Source organism: Arvicanthis niloticus, chromosome 19, assembly GCF_011762505.2.
Source record: "Arvicanthis niloticus isolate mArvNil1 chromosome 19, mArvNil1.pat.X, whole genome shotgun sequence".
Lineage (NCBI taxonomy): Eukaryota > Metazoa > Chordata > Mammalia > Rodentia > Muridae > Arvicanthis > Arvicanthis niloticus.
The window spans coordinates 23893863-23910943 of record NC_047676.1 but is presented as its reverse complement, the minus strand read 5'-3'; positions in this window follow the sequence as shown (position 1 = coordinate 23910943).

Here is a 17081-nt window from a genome sequence, read left to right as displayed (position 1 = left end):
TCTTAGTAACAAATACAATCCTAAATACACTACTCATGAATGAAATTCTCAAAAAAATAACAATAAAAATATTGGTGCAATTCTTGTTTAATTCTTGGTTAGGCAGTCATGTTGAGGAGACTTTAAGGGTATAACTTCTGACATTAATAAGGCATCAAAATATCACAGCAAACTCCATGTTTCTCTGGCTATTAAAATGATCTCCGAGACATAGTTACCAGAGTTGTATCATAGCAAATTAGAGTCATCTTTAATTTCCTATGCTGCACTCATATCTTCCTCTAAAGAAAGAGGAAGGCTCAATTGTTGTTTTAAAAGACTCTAATGCCATCACTTTTATTAACATTTCTATATGTTCTATATGTTCTAATTGTTTTATATCTCAAATCCAGACTCTCATATTCTTCTTGGGCTGTATTATTTTATGCTTCTTTCCTTTAGTAGGTCAAGCTGTCCTTCCAGTATTGGACCACTCCGGTGGACAAATAGCTTCATGGGTTCCTGAATGCTACTGGGAGGATAGTCACACAATTCTTCAAAACAGCATGGATTTACAACGACCTAATTATTTGTAATTTCTTATTCTAGAAAACTAACATACATTCTGTAAGGCTTAGTGACATTTATGTGTATATATGTATTTTATCTCAACTAAGTTTACTTTATCCTCTTTCTCTTTTTGAGTCTCCCCCTCTTAGAGAATATTATTAAATTACTATATGATTTCAATCTTTTATTGAACTTAAATTATAAACTTATAGATGGGAACCAGTGTTAATTTCTTTGTATTACTATCATGGGTATTAATCCCTTCTACTTCTAAATAAAACATTTGTTTGAGAAAGCCTTAAGTACTCACTACATTTTATATTACCAAAATTTATACTACATGGCTGACAATGATCACCACAAAAATCATAGACTAATAAAAGTAGAGGCACAAGAAATTTCTCTTCAGATGCTTGGTGAGGTTTGATTAACCAGTACAGGTTATTGATTAAATATTTTGTTGCTCCTCATAGACTGAAGGCAAAAGTTTATTCCTGAAGGGCTGGATCCAACCTGAAAGTCTCTTTCCTGAGATCTAGCTTCCATTTTATGAAATAATACTAGCAAGCTGCAAAGTGGAAATTAACATTCCTACTCAGCTGCAACACAGATGAATCTCAACAATAACCAGCACAGCAAGATATCTTCAGAGATACCAAATGGCACTCATGTTGGTGATAACCAACGGTTGTTTATTCAACCATTCAGTAAGGGAGTCACCAGAGTTCTGATAAACCTACTTAGAAAAGAAGCTTCCACTGCTACTTTGTTATACCTCCATAATTTCTGACTATCCTTTAAGTCTTATACTTACATCCATAGATACGTATATCTTTCCTATATAGCACCCTTCCCAATCAAATAAGCTTTTCTTTACAAAAAAAAAAAAAAAGGAAGCCATCACAGAAAAATCACAGCTAGTCACAATACAGAAATCAAAGGATCATAAAGAGTCCAGCCCCAATAGATACATGTACATCACAGCTCCCATATCTACAGCCAAGGAAGCTTCACAGAAGATGGGGTGGTAAGATTGTAAGGTCCAGAATGCCAAGATACTTCCTACAAAATTGTCTTTTAGAAACAGCTTCACAAAAAAAGGCATTGCAATGACAATATCAATAGATATGCTAACATGGAAGAGGGAAAATTTCATGGATTCCCCTTTCTAGACAAAGAACTGTGGGCAATTAAAGGCCCCTGGTAGGGGAAGATTAGCCTCTTCCATGAATGAGCCCCCTTAATAGTTACCCAAACAAAGTGCTCAGCCCTGAAAACAATATACACACAAACAGCAAAAACTGAGTCAGTAGGATTGATTTATATCTACACACACACACACACACACACACACACACAAATATAAAACAGTAACAATGAAAGAAAGACGAGAGGACATCAGTTAGAGAGGAGGCTATGGGAAGGCTTGAGAAGGAGTACCTGTAGAGACTGGAGGAGAAGAGAGAGGGGGAAAGTGATGTGATTCTATTTTAATTTAAGAATATTAAAATATACTGATTGTCTAGTGTGCCTTTGACATGTTTTAATTGAGAACATAAATGAGCATGCAGCTTTCATTGTTTCTCTGCAAATGAATGGGTGTATTCAATTCAGCATCAATTTTTTAAGTTCAGTAATTGATTTTGAATAAGGCTAAATTTGAAAGTTCTAGAAGACATTTTAGCTCTCTTTAATATACTATTGAAATTTCAGTGTCTAATCTTTTGATTGAAATGTGCAAATGTTTATTTTTAACCTTCTTTGTGTCATTTTGAATCACAGAATTTTATGCCCAATTTCAATGATACAGACAAGGTTATGACAGTATAATTTATTCATTGAGTAGGCTACATAGCCAATTTAAATATTTCCTTGTATACCTAATAGCAGATTGGTACTTTGGACAGCCAATATCCCTGTAAATGCAAACAAAAACAACACCAAGGATTTGTTTTGTGCCATTTATTTTCAATGTGCTTTAATTGCACAGGAACTTTAATTGAGCTGTAATTGCACTTTATTGCATGCATTTGTATGAATTAAAAAATACTTAAAGCAGAAGCGTGGTAGATGAAACAATTCCATGCATACAGCAGTTGTCATAAAGAAAAGTTTTATCATCAGTTTTGTTAGCACTATTCGACAACTTGAATGCAAAGAATGCAATGCAGTCACATTGTGCTCAACTGTGCTTTTTATTTTCCCTTAATCCCTCTCTCCCATCTCAGACATTTTTGTTCAGTGTCAGCTATTTTGTGTTCCATTCTCTCCTGCAGGATTCAAATCACAGTCTATGAAGCCCAATAATTTCCTTGCCCTCTACCTTTCTAAAGCAAGACAGGACATTTGAAGAAAATGGCAGCTCCTAGGAAGGATGGTCTGTGTGTTGGTACTTATTGTATTCTTGCTATTCTGTGTGTGGCAGCCTTCCACTATGTCCACTGGTCCTGATGGCTGTAAATGTTTCTGAAATGTAGCCCTTTGTATTTCCTTGGTTTTTAAGCTCAGGATGCTACTGAATCCCTAGAGTTCTGGACAATTTTTTTTTAAAGTTTTACTAATTTTGCCCTCACTTCTGTGTCTACTTCCTCTCTGAAATTCCTATCAGTTAGACATTTCATGGACCATCTGTTTCATGCTGAGACTTTAACCAGTACACCATCTTTACAAATATATGAATCTCATTTTCTTCATGTGTGTCTATAATGTACCATTTGAGTTGTGCTCAATTAGGAGCAAATGATCAGTTGACTGTATCCTGTATGTGACATGGTTTGCAGACTGAATTCTTCATTCACTTGCCACACCAGACCTAGTTAAAATGCAACTACAGGACAGAGTGGGAAAGCACTGAGTTCAAATTCGCTCTATTGCTTAGGCCATGTGACAAACTCCTTTGGTATTAATCTGTGTCAATATTTACCTGCTTAATTGAGCTGGGATGCAAGTTTTATTTTTACATTAAGGGTAACTACCACTAAAAATAGGTATTGCTCACGTGGACAGATGAGGAATGAGCTGCCACGAAGATACGACTCTGTCTTTCTGAATAGGAACATCTATGGGTTCTTTTCATATTGTGGCCATGTATCTATTGGAATTTTAATACTGTAGATAGATATTTGGTCTAGGAATGCTCTCAATTCACTTTGCTCTGCTTCTTTCAGATTCTCACCAGTTTCCCCTGCCTGTCCTGGGTGTAATCAGTGGCCAGCTTTCCCATGTTCAATAACTGCTCTTGTTTACTCTTCATACATTTTTGTGTTTAATGGACCATCAGTTTCGTTCCTTACGTTTTAGCAGATGTAGCATGAACATGTTTTTCCCAAGTTCAATATTTGCGAAGCAGTAAACAGTTTATTGGCCATTCCTGACAAGAAACAATTCCTAAAAAAAAAAAAAAAAAAAAAAGAATTATGTATTTTGCTTTTGGTTTGCCAAGATATGTTCAATATTCACAACCATTAATATCACCCCAGCTAGGCACGTAGCACAACTGTTGAAGAGAATTGCCAAGGCAGGTTATGTAACAGACCAAAGGGTGAGACTTACTGAGAGAGAATGACCTTCTTTTCTAGAGGTAACACGTTTTACTTACATTTTTCTGTATTGGGTACATGCTGTGAATTATATTATTGATTGGTGCTTAATTAGGATTTGAATGTAAAGTGTCTACCACACTAGGTATTTACATCACCCTGTTTAAACCTCACACCTATTTTATATTACATATTAACACAATCCCTAATTCTAGACAAATAGTCTAAGGCATTGAAGTAGTTCAATAATATGTCCAGAGTCACATAGTTGATGTACGGTAGAGATATATTTCAAAGTAAGTCTCTGTGGCCCTAGAAGTACTCGGATTTTTAAAAACCTCTTATGGGGTATTGTGCATGAAAATGGAGAATCCTCACCTATAGATTTGTTAATATAACACCTTGGAGCTCACTGGTCATAGACAAATATCAAATAAGGTAGATATAGAGTTAATTTTTAAGTATTGTGTGAAAAATAAGAATAAGATAACTAATGGAAATATACTATTTTTTTCTATTTTATGAGCTTCAAAGATTCTTTTTCAAATTGGAACATAGGTCACAGATTTTATACTACCATTCTCATCTAGTTGCTTCGTTTCTGGAATAAAAGTCTTTGCTAATATTAAGATCATCTTGTATCCATTAGAAAAAACATATGTGACATTGTAAATGCCATTTATGTCAACAGCAAGTTGTCTTATTTTCTACTCACACATATGTGAGGCTTTAATTTATCATGCTATCTACCATCTGGCTATCAGGAGAAAAAAATTTTAATGTATTTTAATAAAGTACATATTAAAGGAAGCAATTTATTGCTAAGTAAAGCACATGGGCATTTACATTTTTTCCCTGGCAACTTCTCATTGTTAATTATAATTTGTCAGTTAAAATTTTGTGTAGACATAGCATGGTGGTGCAAGCATTTTGTTCAAGGGCTCAGGAGGCAGGGTTCGCAGTATTAAGGCTACTTCTGCTACATAATGAGATCCTGTTTCAAATCAAACAAGTAAACAAATGAACAAACATCAAAGTTCATGGAACACAGTTTACCAGTGCAACACTTTCCCAGAATGTCTAAGTCCCTGGTGTTAGATTCTAACACCAGGATAAGAAAAAAATATTCTGATTTGCCTACTTTATATTTGCATAAAAGTTTACTTATGCTCATATTAAAAGACAAAAAAAATACTATTGTGTGGTCATCCACACAATATTCTTGTCATCCACATGTTCTTGGCTCTTATGTCAGCTATATAAGTGTACACTATCTAGTAGATAAAATATATTTTCACATCTTAAATTTATTTGGTTTATCTCTTTTATAAATCTGGAAATAAATAAGTATATCTGTATAGAGAAAAATCAAGATTGAGAGCACGCTGGTACATCTTCTCAAAGCTTCACCAGTTTTATCCAGTTCCCTTTTAGTTCAGACATAATGCTTCTAAAAGAGATGCCCTTTTCAAATTCATTAGTTATTGTCTCTTAATGAGGATAATCAATATTGACTCACCCTGAAGGAATCAGTATTAGATCATCCCTTTGACACTGAAATTTCCTGTAAACACTAACTCCATTGTGAGTAATCTGGGAATGGATTCATGAGTCTAAACTAGAAGTTTACTCACCCAGGGCCAACATATTTTATTTTAATGTATCTTCATCTGTGATAAATTATTGACTTCTGAAAATGCATTGTTTCACGATCTTTTTCTGTCAACAAAAAATATTCACGAGAGCAGTTTCATACCCTGGTGCAATGTCATCTTTCCTATACAAATGACCTGTCTGGCATTTTTATATTCTAGACTTCAATTTTCTCCAACTCTGGTGTCAAAACAATTACCTGATTAAGGGGCAACACAATGTCAATATACATGTAAGGTGCTCTCACTGGCTCAGGCTTGCTTTGACATGTTTTTTTTTTTTAATTTAATTTATCTGTTTATATTTTATTTATTTGTCTTTTTGGTAAAGATAAAGAAACCAAAAGGAAGCTGGGCTTTGTGGACTACTGACATGTGTGTCCCTCCACCCCCCACCCTCTCCCAGGCTTTTCACTTGCTCTCAGGCCTGGCACACCTTGAGACAGCCAGAGTCACTGGTGAACCTTTGATCTCTCTGTATTTAATTAGGGAAACCAACAGGATCTTGTGTTTGGAGGCCAGCGATGTGTAAAAAGCCGTGTTGTAACGTGAAGTCTGACAAATTGTAGTGAGTATTTTTGGACAGCCGACTTAGCCGGGCCTTTGTTGTCTGTGCACTGTCAGCTTTTGACTCAAACAGAGTAGATTAACATAAAAAGAGAATCCTCTATTCCCGGGGCATGCCTGGAAAGCATGAATCTGTCTCTTTTGATTCATTTTTTTTTCTTGAGCTAGGTCATGTACAATATAAAACCATTACCATTTATAGCCTGCAGCTTTTTTCCCTCTTACCTTGGCTTTACGGAAGTAGGTAGCTATCTGCTCAATGCCTAAGTTTTCCCTAGTATAAAATAATATCTATTGTCACTGTACATATGTCTTCCGAGGATTAAAATACTAATTAATTTAAATCACATTATGTCACTATGTATTGTAACACACTAATTTAACTTATGTTACATCTGCAGTAGCATATAAATATGAAAAATATTCTTTCCAGAGAATTTTCAATATAAATTACCACTGTAAGCGATGAGGCTGGCGTTTTGCAGATGCTTGTGATTTTTACATATGCAGTATATCAGAAGTGGGACAGTATATCTATGTTTCAAATCTGAGTCACTGCTGACATCTAAGCTTCAAGATCTTCCCATGTGAGATAGCTGGATCAGAGAGCTCTTTGGTTTTGGCCAAGGACAGGTTCAAACCTTGGCCCTCTGTCTCTAGTTATTTTCTATTGTTGTGAGAAGATGCCATAACCAAGGCCACGCATAAAAAAATAAAAAGAATTTAATCTATGATTCAGAATGCCAAATGATCAGAGTCTGTGAAAATGCAGATCCAAAACATGAGAGCTGGGTTAATTGCTGGGAGTTGATCTGTTGAGATAACAAATTAAGTGGAGAGAAAGGGTGGGGAGGAAGGAGGGAGAGAGAGAGGGACAGGAAGAGAAAGAGGGACAGGGAGAGGGAAAGATAGATTAAGCTCTGTGTGAATACCTTGAGGCTTTGAAATTTCAAATTCCATCTCCAGTGAGGCACTTCTAACATACTACATCTCCTAATCCTTCCCAACATCTCTACCAAGAGAGGACCAAGCATTTAAACGTACAGGGGGCATTCCTGATCAAACCACCTCAAACTTACTAGACAGTGTGCTTTGTGACTGGATATACTTCTTACAACAGTTGGGGATGATTTTCTTATCTCTGACATAGTGTCCAGGAGTGAGTGCATGTTATCTCCTTCAAACTCATAGGACCTATGGACCTTGCACTATGAAAACACCATGAGCTACCCATTCCACCCTAATTTCTACTTGCTCCCTCATTCTTTTATTGTTTTCTAGTGTGATTATAGATTTCAATATTTGAAGATTATATTATCTGTAATTTAAGAATATCCATATGTGGTAAGGTCACAAACCCTATGTCTGTCCCCTCCCAAGCAACCTCACCTTAGCGACTCTGACCCTACTGCTAAGTTTGTCAGTGATTAACTGCAGCACACTGTGCCCCCAATACACATTGTACTCACAGAAGCATTAATTCAGCACTTAACCACATTTCTTCTACATACCCTCTCTTTGACTGTCTCCTTTCTTTAACTTTACAAGAGTCATGGGGAGCACAAGATATGTATGCATTTCTCTGAAACATTGAGTTGGAATTTTATGGTATCCAACTTTGATCCCAAAGTCTCTAGACATTTTGCTTTCTGGGCAATCAACCTGTTTCTTTATAACCAGATTTGTCAATAACAGCAAGAAGAAACTAAGTCCTTAGGAAGAAATCAACAATACCCGTGTGTGTCTCACAGTTCCTAGAATATTTTCCAGTTTTATTGATTCCTCCTTTTTGGTGATATATTGTCGACAATTTCATTTAATTTGATTAATAGTATTATCTCAACACTTTGCTTATCTTACCTGTCATAATTAATTGTTCTTGACTAATTCATACTTCACTTATTCAAGAGGTAATTGCTTCTTCGAACTCATTTGCCTCAGTAGATTTTGTGTAGCTGCAGTGTAGATACGAACTTCCTGTGCATTATACATACATTTTGATGATTGTAAAAGTTGTTGTTTTGGCTTAGGGACGATGGGGAACTTACAGGTATTTATGCTTTCCCTTTTTGCATTTCCAAAGGTGATCAGTATTGTATCCCAAATTTTAACTCACTCTCCTTTTTTTAGGTATTAGCAATATATTAAAAGGGTATTTATTTTATTGCATTTTTTTATAGGAGGTCAGTAATGACATCCTGAAACATCTCGTATTTTTCTTCTTGGAAATCTTCTTAAATTGCATTTCTATAATGCTTGACACAATGGGACAAAGGCTAAATTGCTAGTAATGCTTCTATTTCAGGGAAAGTGACACTTTTGTATCTATTGTTATCGCACTAACTGTTTGCTCCCAGTTTCCCTGAAGTTTATTTATTTTAACGATACTTGCCCCTTTTCATTTCTCCCAATGTTTCTGTGGCACTGAATTCTTTATCACATTCTAAGTGACTTCTCTAAAGCTGATTACCATTAGATTTCAAATACAGAATTTTACTGTCTCCTTAAATCGTCTTGCCAATGTGGGTTATTTACCAGCATACCTTAATTTACTGGATGCATAGATACTTTTGCAGTGAATCTTATCACTCAGTGTGCTCAGATTGAGGTCACTCCTTTCATAGAATTATTCATCACGTACATCATCAGTGATGCTATTCTATTCTTTCTGGTCGTGACTATCATTGGAATACATATATTCCTACATATACCAAAGACTTGTGATGCTTGGACTCAAATTGTTTTAGTTAATAAATGTATGTGTTCCGTCCTTTGTAACCAAGTCATACAATTTTAGAGCTCAGAGACTTTGGAGATCCGTAATTGCCTTATTCTAGGAAAAATAGTCTCCAGGTTAGAGCGTGACTAAGTCAGGTTAAAACCAATTTCTCTTACCTTAAAAGGTGTCTAATGTTCTTTATATTGTCAAAGTTTAAATTAACCCTATTCAGAGTCCTTGTAAAGATCACCTAAGAAATGAGTTAGATAGCCTGCATTATTTAATTTATCAAACATATTTTATATCTTTTTAAATGTTATACTTGATCTATTCCTACTGTTTTACATATTGCATTATATTATTATCTAATAAACAAAATAAAATGTATAAATTTTAATGATAAAATATTATTAAACAGATTTAAACTTTATAAAGAACAGACTCTCTTCTATTAACATAATACAGTGTATTGTTTCCTTTTTTTACAGGTTGTTATGAACATATACTCAATATTCCAGGCTGCGATGATATTTATCGATTTCCTATTTTAAATTAATGACTTTTAAACAAGCAATGCGCGCGTGTGTGTGTGTGTGTGTGTGTGTGTGTGTGTGCAGGCACCATCAGAGCTGAGAAGACAACATTAGTTTCTGGGAACTATAGTTACAGGTGGTTGTGAGTTGCTCCAATGTGGGTGTAGGGAACTGAAACACGGTTCTCTGCAAGATCAGAACGTTCTCTCAACGGTTAAGGTGTCTTTTCAGGTCTGGTCATATATTTTTTTAGAAGGGGAAATATATTCCAGAACCAATCTGTTAATTGGTTCCAACTCTTCTGCTTAATATTCTATTAATCTTCCCAAGTGCTTTACAAAGAGGTTTATAATAATATGTTCTTAAATCAATAATGAGTCTTTACTTATACTTTCTGTCATTTGAGGATCACATGCCTGTATTTCAATCCGGCAGAGCAAACCAATTATTTTCTTCATTTATAATAAAATGTGGATGCCATTATTGATTGTGGAAAATGCATAGCATTTTAGCAAGAGGTGTAGGTTTAAGTCCTCAACCTGACATATGTAACAGTGTCTATAAAAATTGCTGAAAAGTTTCTGACATATAGTTTCATTATGGACAAGGGGCTTCACCATCTCTTGTGTTACATGAGAGTGTAAATATTAAGCAATAACAGTGCCTGCAAAGACAGCAGACACGGTGCTATAAAAAGTACAACTGATTTACAAGAAAGAATAAAAACAAGATGTATTCATAGGGTGTGCAGTTCTTCAACTCATGGATTCTTTGTGAATTTTACAGATTCTTAACATGTTTTAGTAAAGTCTGCTTGACAACGTGTATGTCTCATTTCTGATTTGATTACAAGTGACTTTAGATTAGGGAGAGTATTTCTCTGATTAGTTGGTCATAGTTCTAACAAGAAAACTCGGAGCAGGTTTTGATTTGGTTTTGGAAATCAAATGTTTCATGTATAAATAACTGGGTTTTGGTAGAAATTGAAATATCTGATGCAGGGTGGCTCAGACACAGAGTTGTAGAAATGTTTGAGAAGTCTTTAGAAAGAGCACACCATGGGCTCTGTCTCCAACGTAAACAGTTCACAGTGTTATCTCTGATGCATTCCAGCCTTGGAATTAGGCATCAGGGAAACAATATCACCCTAATCAGAAAATAAAGAGTAGTTTGTGCCATCTCTGAACTGTCATTGATCTGTGGTTGCTTTTCTTAAATTTTCTAAGTGAAGAAAGATAAAATCTCATCTTATGCCACCTGAACTTACTGACACAAATAGAGAAATTAAAGTCTCTGATTATAGCATTTTAGTAAATAAATTTTTTGATGTAATCAATTATTATTTATAAATCTAGAGTTGGGTTGTACTTTCTTATATGTATAGTAGAGCTTGATTAAAATCATCCTGTTTTCTCTGTGTCATTATTGATGAATGAGCTAGCATAAAGAAACACATCAGCTGTATTAACTATTGCATGCATTTATATTCAAAGAACTGTTATGGTACCCTGTATCAGTCAGGATTCTCTAGAGAAATAGAACTTATAAAATTAAGCTGTGTCTCTGTCTTTGTCTATCTCTGTGTCTCTCTCTATCTCTCTTTGTCTCTCTCTGTCTCTCTATCTATATCTATATACTATATATATTTTTATACATATTATTAGAATATATATATTCTGATAAATCTAAACGTGTGCATGCACACACACACACACACACACACACACACACAAACACCACACACACGCACACACAAACACACACATACACATCCCATATATTTAGGTGATTTCTTAGAAGGCCATATAGTCTATTAGTCCAACAATGGCTGTCTACTAATAGAAGATCCAAGAGTCTAGTAGTTACTCAGTCTATGAGGCTGGATATCTTCTCTGGACTTAAGTTTTTGCCAGAATCCTGAATATATGAGCTCTAATGTCAATGAAGTATATTTTCCAGCAATAGCTAGAAGGCAAAGAAAAGGCTTCCTTCTGTGTCCTTTATACCGGTTACCAGCAAAACGTGTGACCCAGGGTAAAGGCAGAACTTTTAAAATTTTGCATTACAGGTGTGTGGTATCACTTCAAATGATTTAACAACAACAACAAAAAAGTCTCACAGGTGTGTCAGTCATTTAAATTTTAGTTAATTCCAGATGTAGTCAAGTTGATAACCAAGGGTGGCCACCACATACCTATTTATAATATCTTGAAATCACATAATTAGGCTTCTTATATAAAATGGGTCTTTCCTCATACTTCGCCATAGTAAAAATGCAGTAATTTATAAGATATACTCAGAGAAGTAGGCTGCTTAAGGAGCTATTGGCAATCTTTATAGATAATGAAGCAGTTAGGAAAAAGAAATTCTTGAAATTTAGAGCTCTGAGAGAGTAGAAAATATGATGGAATGCAATATATAATTGTAACTTGAAGATTTTTTACTTAAGCTCAAATTTTTGTTGAAATTTATTTTTTGTTAATGAATTAGTCGCATCTATTGTAAAACAACCACATATCACTCATGGAATACAGAAAACTGGATCTTTCTTATCCAATTTATTCATATGTAATTACATTGCTTATTGTCTAAAGTTGACCCAACAAAATGCTTGAGACTAAATGATTTTTTTCTCAACAAGACAAGATCAGAACACTTAAAATTGTGATTTTATTTTACAGTATCACAACAATATTTTGATTTAAATAGAATGTGTATTCAAATGCTCATAGTCATTAAAGTACATATCCAAGCAACACAACTAGTAGGTAACTGAGCTGAGGTTTCAAATGAAATTTTATAACATGTTTGTTCAGCTATCCTTTCATTTGTTAAAAGTTTCTCTCTTGAGACAAGAATTCTTTAGCTGCTGAAACTCTGTAATAAAAACTAAGTAGATGAAGTCAATGTTCTCTTGAAACTTCTATACTAGCGAGTTGAAAACAATTATAAAATGAATATTTTCAAGTACAAAACATTTCCACAGACATTTAGACAGTGTCATATGATTGAAATTGACGTAGGGAGAACATGTTTGTTGTATAATAAAATATCACTTTGGCCTGAATTGCCGTTAATGGCAGAAAAACAAAAGAAAAGAAGATCCTTACAAAAAATATATAGATGAGGATAGAAGATTTCAGCTCATTTTCCTCAAGTGTAAACATTCATTATAATAACAGCACTTGTCTTCTGGAGCTATTTTGTTATATAATCAAATATGAAAGCAAATGATAGAGTTTATAGCCATGTTCTAGAATATGGTCCACAGTATGTGGCATGATTTCCTGTCATGTAATACCTCAGAGATAAAGATGTAAAACAACTCACTCTATGTCTGTGAGATGTTCATTTTAGCTTATGTTAGGCATGATAATATTACTTTGTAAATTTGTAATGTATACACAGTTTATGAATCAAAAAGAAATGATTCTGTAGTGTGTTTAAGGTTTATCTCATTGACTTTCCTGAATGGCATGTAGCTGTTTTAAAAATATGAAAAACTTTAAAGAAAAATTTGGCCTTCAAATATAAGTTTATGTGAGGGTATATGAAAATAATTGCTATTATGTCTTTACTTGAATATAAAAAGTCATAGACCTATATGATTTTAGAATAAAATGGAGGCACTATGAAATAAAATTTTCCATAAGATTCATATGTATCTGTATGTTTATTCATATTAAATTTGTATATGTATGTGTATATGTGTATATGTATCTACATTATACTATATGAGCATGTATATAATGTATGTATCAGCTTAAATAAAGCTTCATCACAGCATAGATCCTGATAGTACCTTACCATCTTTAACCTGAAGCTCAAAGTCATCAGTCTGTTCTAGAAAGCCACACAGGGAAAGCTATCTAATAATATATATCAGTATATCATTATTGTCCATATTATACATATTTAAAAATTTGTCTTTAATGTTACATGCTGTACCCATCTTCCTTGGAATAATAATTGAATTGTAAATTCCAACAAAGAACCCAAAAGAATCAAAATGCTTTTATTTTGCATCAAAAGCAAGGCTTAAAACTAAGCCCGACTCCCAAAATTCCCAAAATGGTTTTATTTACCTACTTCCAAATTCATCACCTGAAAAATTAAGACATTTTTACTTTCTGTTGGAAAACATTCATTTACTTATCATCTATTTAACCTCAAGCACCATGGTGGGTTTACAATTAAATAATGAAAAACACAGTGTTAGAGCTTATTTTCCTAAAGCTCAGAGTCTACTTACATTCTTATTATTAAGACATCTCACACATAAAAAAGAATGAACAGAAGAAGATTTTGTAAGGAAATAGGTGAACTTATAATATAGCAATTCAAACCTGCCAGATCTTAAAGTTTGTGCTGAGAAGATGGTTTCTGATCTAATTTATATGGCAAACAAACAATGAGTAAGAAGTGAGTCCTGTTGTGGTAGGAAGTTTAGTGCAAAGTAAATACTTATTGGAGGCCATATTAGTCAGTTTATCTTATTAAAGAAAAATAATAGGAATGAACTATTATTCATGTCTCAGTGGTTAAAAGCACTGAAAGCTCTTCCAGAGGACCTGAGTTCAATTCCCAACAGTTTGGCGGCTCACAATGCTCAAAAACTCCAGTTTCAAGGAATCCAGGGTCTTCTTCACGCCTCTTTAGGCACTGCATGAATTAGTACACATACATACTTTGAGGGAAAGACTTATAAATATCTAATAAAATTAAATAAAATCTCAAAAACATATACTAAGATAGTCAACATATATGGAGAAAAGACTTTATTGTTTGGAGCTCAAAGATATGACATCTGTGTTGGCTCAGCTGTGTGATGAGGACCTCTTGACAATGATACAGGTCAATGCCCAAAGGGAGGGAGGGGAAGTGATATGGCAAAATTAGATATATGTCACAAATTCTTTGAAAACACTACCATGGTGTAAAATGCTAAAATTATGGAGAAGTAGATTATTCTGAATCTCAAATGATTGATAGGTTATGAAAATATTCTCAGTAACATCCTGGTTATGTTTGTTTATTTTTTCCCTATGAAACATAAAACATAGATAAAGACATAATCTTTAGTATAGATAAATAATACATGGATGGAAAGGCCGATAATCAGGCAAAACACATAGAAAACAGAAATAAGTGTAGACATTGTATGTAGAAGTTATGGGATCAAGCAGCTGACTGTATGAGGGACATAGAAGAGAAGAAAGGGGGATCAGGTTGACTACGTAGAACCTGGAATTGAAATCAAGTAAAATGGTGGTTCTAGGATGTGTCTCCATCTATATTTCTACTGTTTAAACATCATTTTGGTATATTTGAATTCCTTGAGGTGTTGTGTCATCCAAAGTAGAACATTTCACAAATGCAGAGGCCACTTCCAACCTTCTGTGTGAACACCCAACCATCTATATAGTGTTAACACACCCCTGGTATGGCAGCTACTCTTAAATGTTGGACTCAGAAGAAGATACATCTTTACTTCACAATTTATTTTTCTGTCTGCCTTCCTTAGTACCAAAAGTTAGTTGGAAGCCACTATGCAGGTAGGAAAACAAGCAACAGACAAAGAAAACAATAAGAACAAGAAAATTAATTTTTCCAGTCCTAGAAAGATAAAGCAAAATAGAGAAGGCAGATATGTGGGTAAAGGACAAAAACTCTACTGAAACAGTGGGCAGACAAAAGGAAGTGAGGAGGCAAACATGGATGTGTGAGGAAAAAGAAAAAAGAGCAGACTAGCAGGTACGTGTACACACACCCACACATATGCATCTACATATCTATCCTCTATCTATCTATCTATCTATCTATCTATCTATCTATCTATCTATCTATCTTCTATGCCACAAAAGGATATGTGAGCAAGAGAGAAGAAAGGTAAAGCTATGAAAAGCATGCATTAAAAAGGAATAAGTTCGCTCTTAATTTTGAACACTTATGAAAGAGCTTTTGTAGAAGTTTCTACACCGAACATGTGTGGTTGGGTTATGAAAGCAAGGCTGAAGGAACTGTATTGAAGTGGATCATTGGCTTTCTTGTGAGGTGAAGTCCCTTCCATCTGTGGCATTGTTCCAAAGCCTGTGATACTAGCTGATTATCTCATAGCAACAGCCAATTGATTTTCTCTCTAGTGCCCACATAAAAATGAAACTCCACAATTCTGAGTCTAATATAATGGCTTTCACCCATCAACTGTCTTTTAAACTCACTACTTTGTCAAACTTCAAGAGGACAAAGGGAGTTGCCTCGGGAAAGCTGTGTTTAAGTGCCACTTGTTAAGAAAGTTTGTGGAAGGGAAAAAACATCGTTTAGTCATTTCTTTAATTTAGTAAATGAATTTAAAATTCTTTGATTTTGTGAAAGCATCTCACATAGCCCAAACTAACCTAAATTTCCTTATGTAGCTGAGGTTGGTACCCTGATTCTTTTGGTTCCTATCCCAAACCATGCCGTATTTTTATCATAATAAATAAAATTAAAGCTAAAACCACATAACTCTTTGGTCAATTTTCAGCATTGACTTTAGGTAAGAACACTACCAATCTACAGATAACATACATTCACAGATGACATATTTAGAAATATCAAGACAAATGATATATTTTCCAAGACAAATTTGTCATTTAATTGTTAAATCAGTCAACAGTATTTTATTTAAATATAAAATAACTTAGAAGATAAATATACTTTGATTTATGGATGAAATAGTAATACACTGAGTATTTATATTTGAATCGTTCTTTCTCCTCTTAGTTAGAATTATGCTATTTGCTCTTATCCAGGATATTCCAAGATATTAAAACATTTGAGAAACATGGTCTTCTGTTTTTTTGACATTATTACTCTAATATCTTTCATAAATATTCTGTATTAGACATATTAAAAGACACTCACCATACTCAGGAGAATATGTCATTGACTGTTAAAATGAACAGCTTCTTCCATGATGTTTTTAGTTCCACTTTGTTTACAGTGTTTAAAGTAGAAATCTTGTACAATTCTAGTTTAGGGTCAAAATTATTATGAGCATATTTAAAAAAATAAAATAATGTAACAGAGGACTGCCTTGTCTGGCCTCAGTGGGAAAGGATTAACATAATCCTGTAGAAACATGATGCTCCAGGGAAGGAGAATGCTGGCAGCAGTGAGATAGGGGAAGGTGAGGCACCTATTCAGAAGCAAGGGGAGGGGAGGTGGGGAGAAGAAGGGATCAAGAAAGGTGGAAACATTTGTAATGTAAATAAATAAAATAATTTAATTTAAATGAGAAAAAAACCTTGAAAGTCAAAAATAATGCAAGGTTATAACCTTATATAGTATTTCAATGAATTCATGAAGTAAACTTAGAAAGAAAATTTATTCTCTAAAAGTCCTAATATTTTATACTTATCATCATTTAAACAAAAATGGCATATCATATATTTGTTTAAATGTAATTTTGATTAGGTGATGGTGACACAAGCCTTTAATTCTAGCACTTGGGAAGTAGAGACAGGTGTACTTGTGAGTT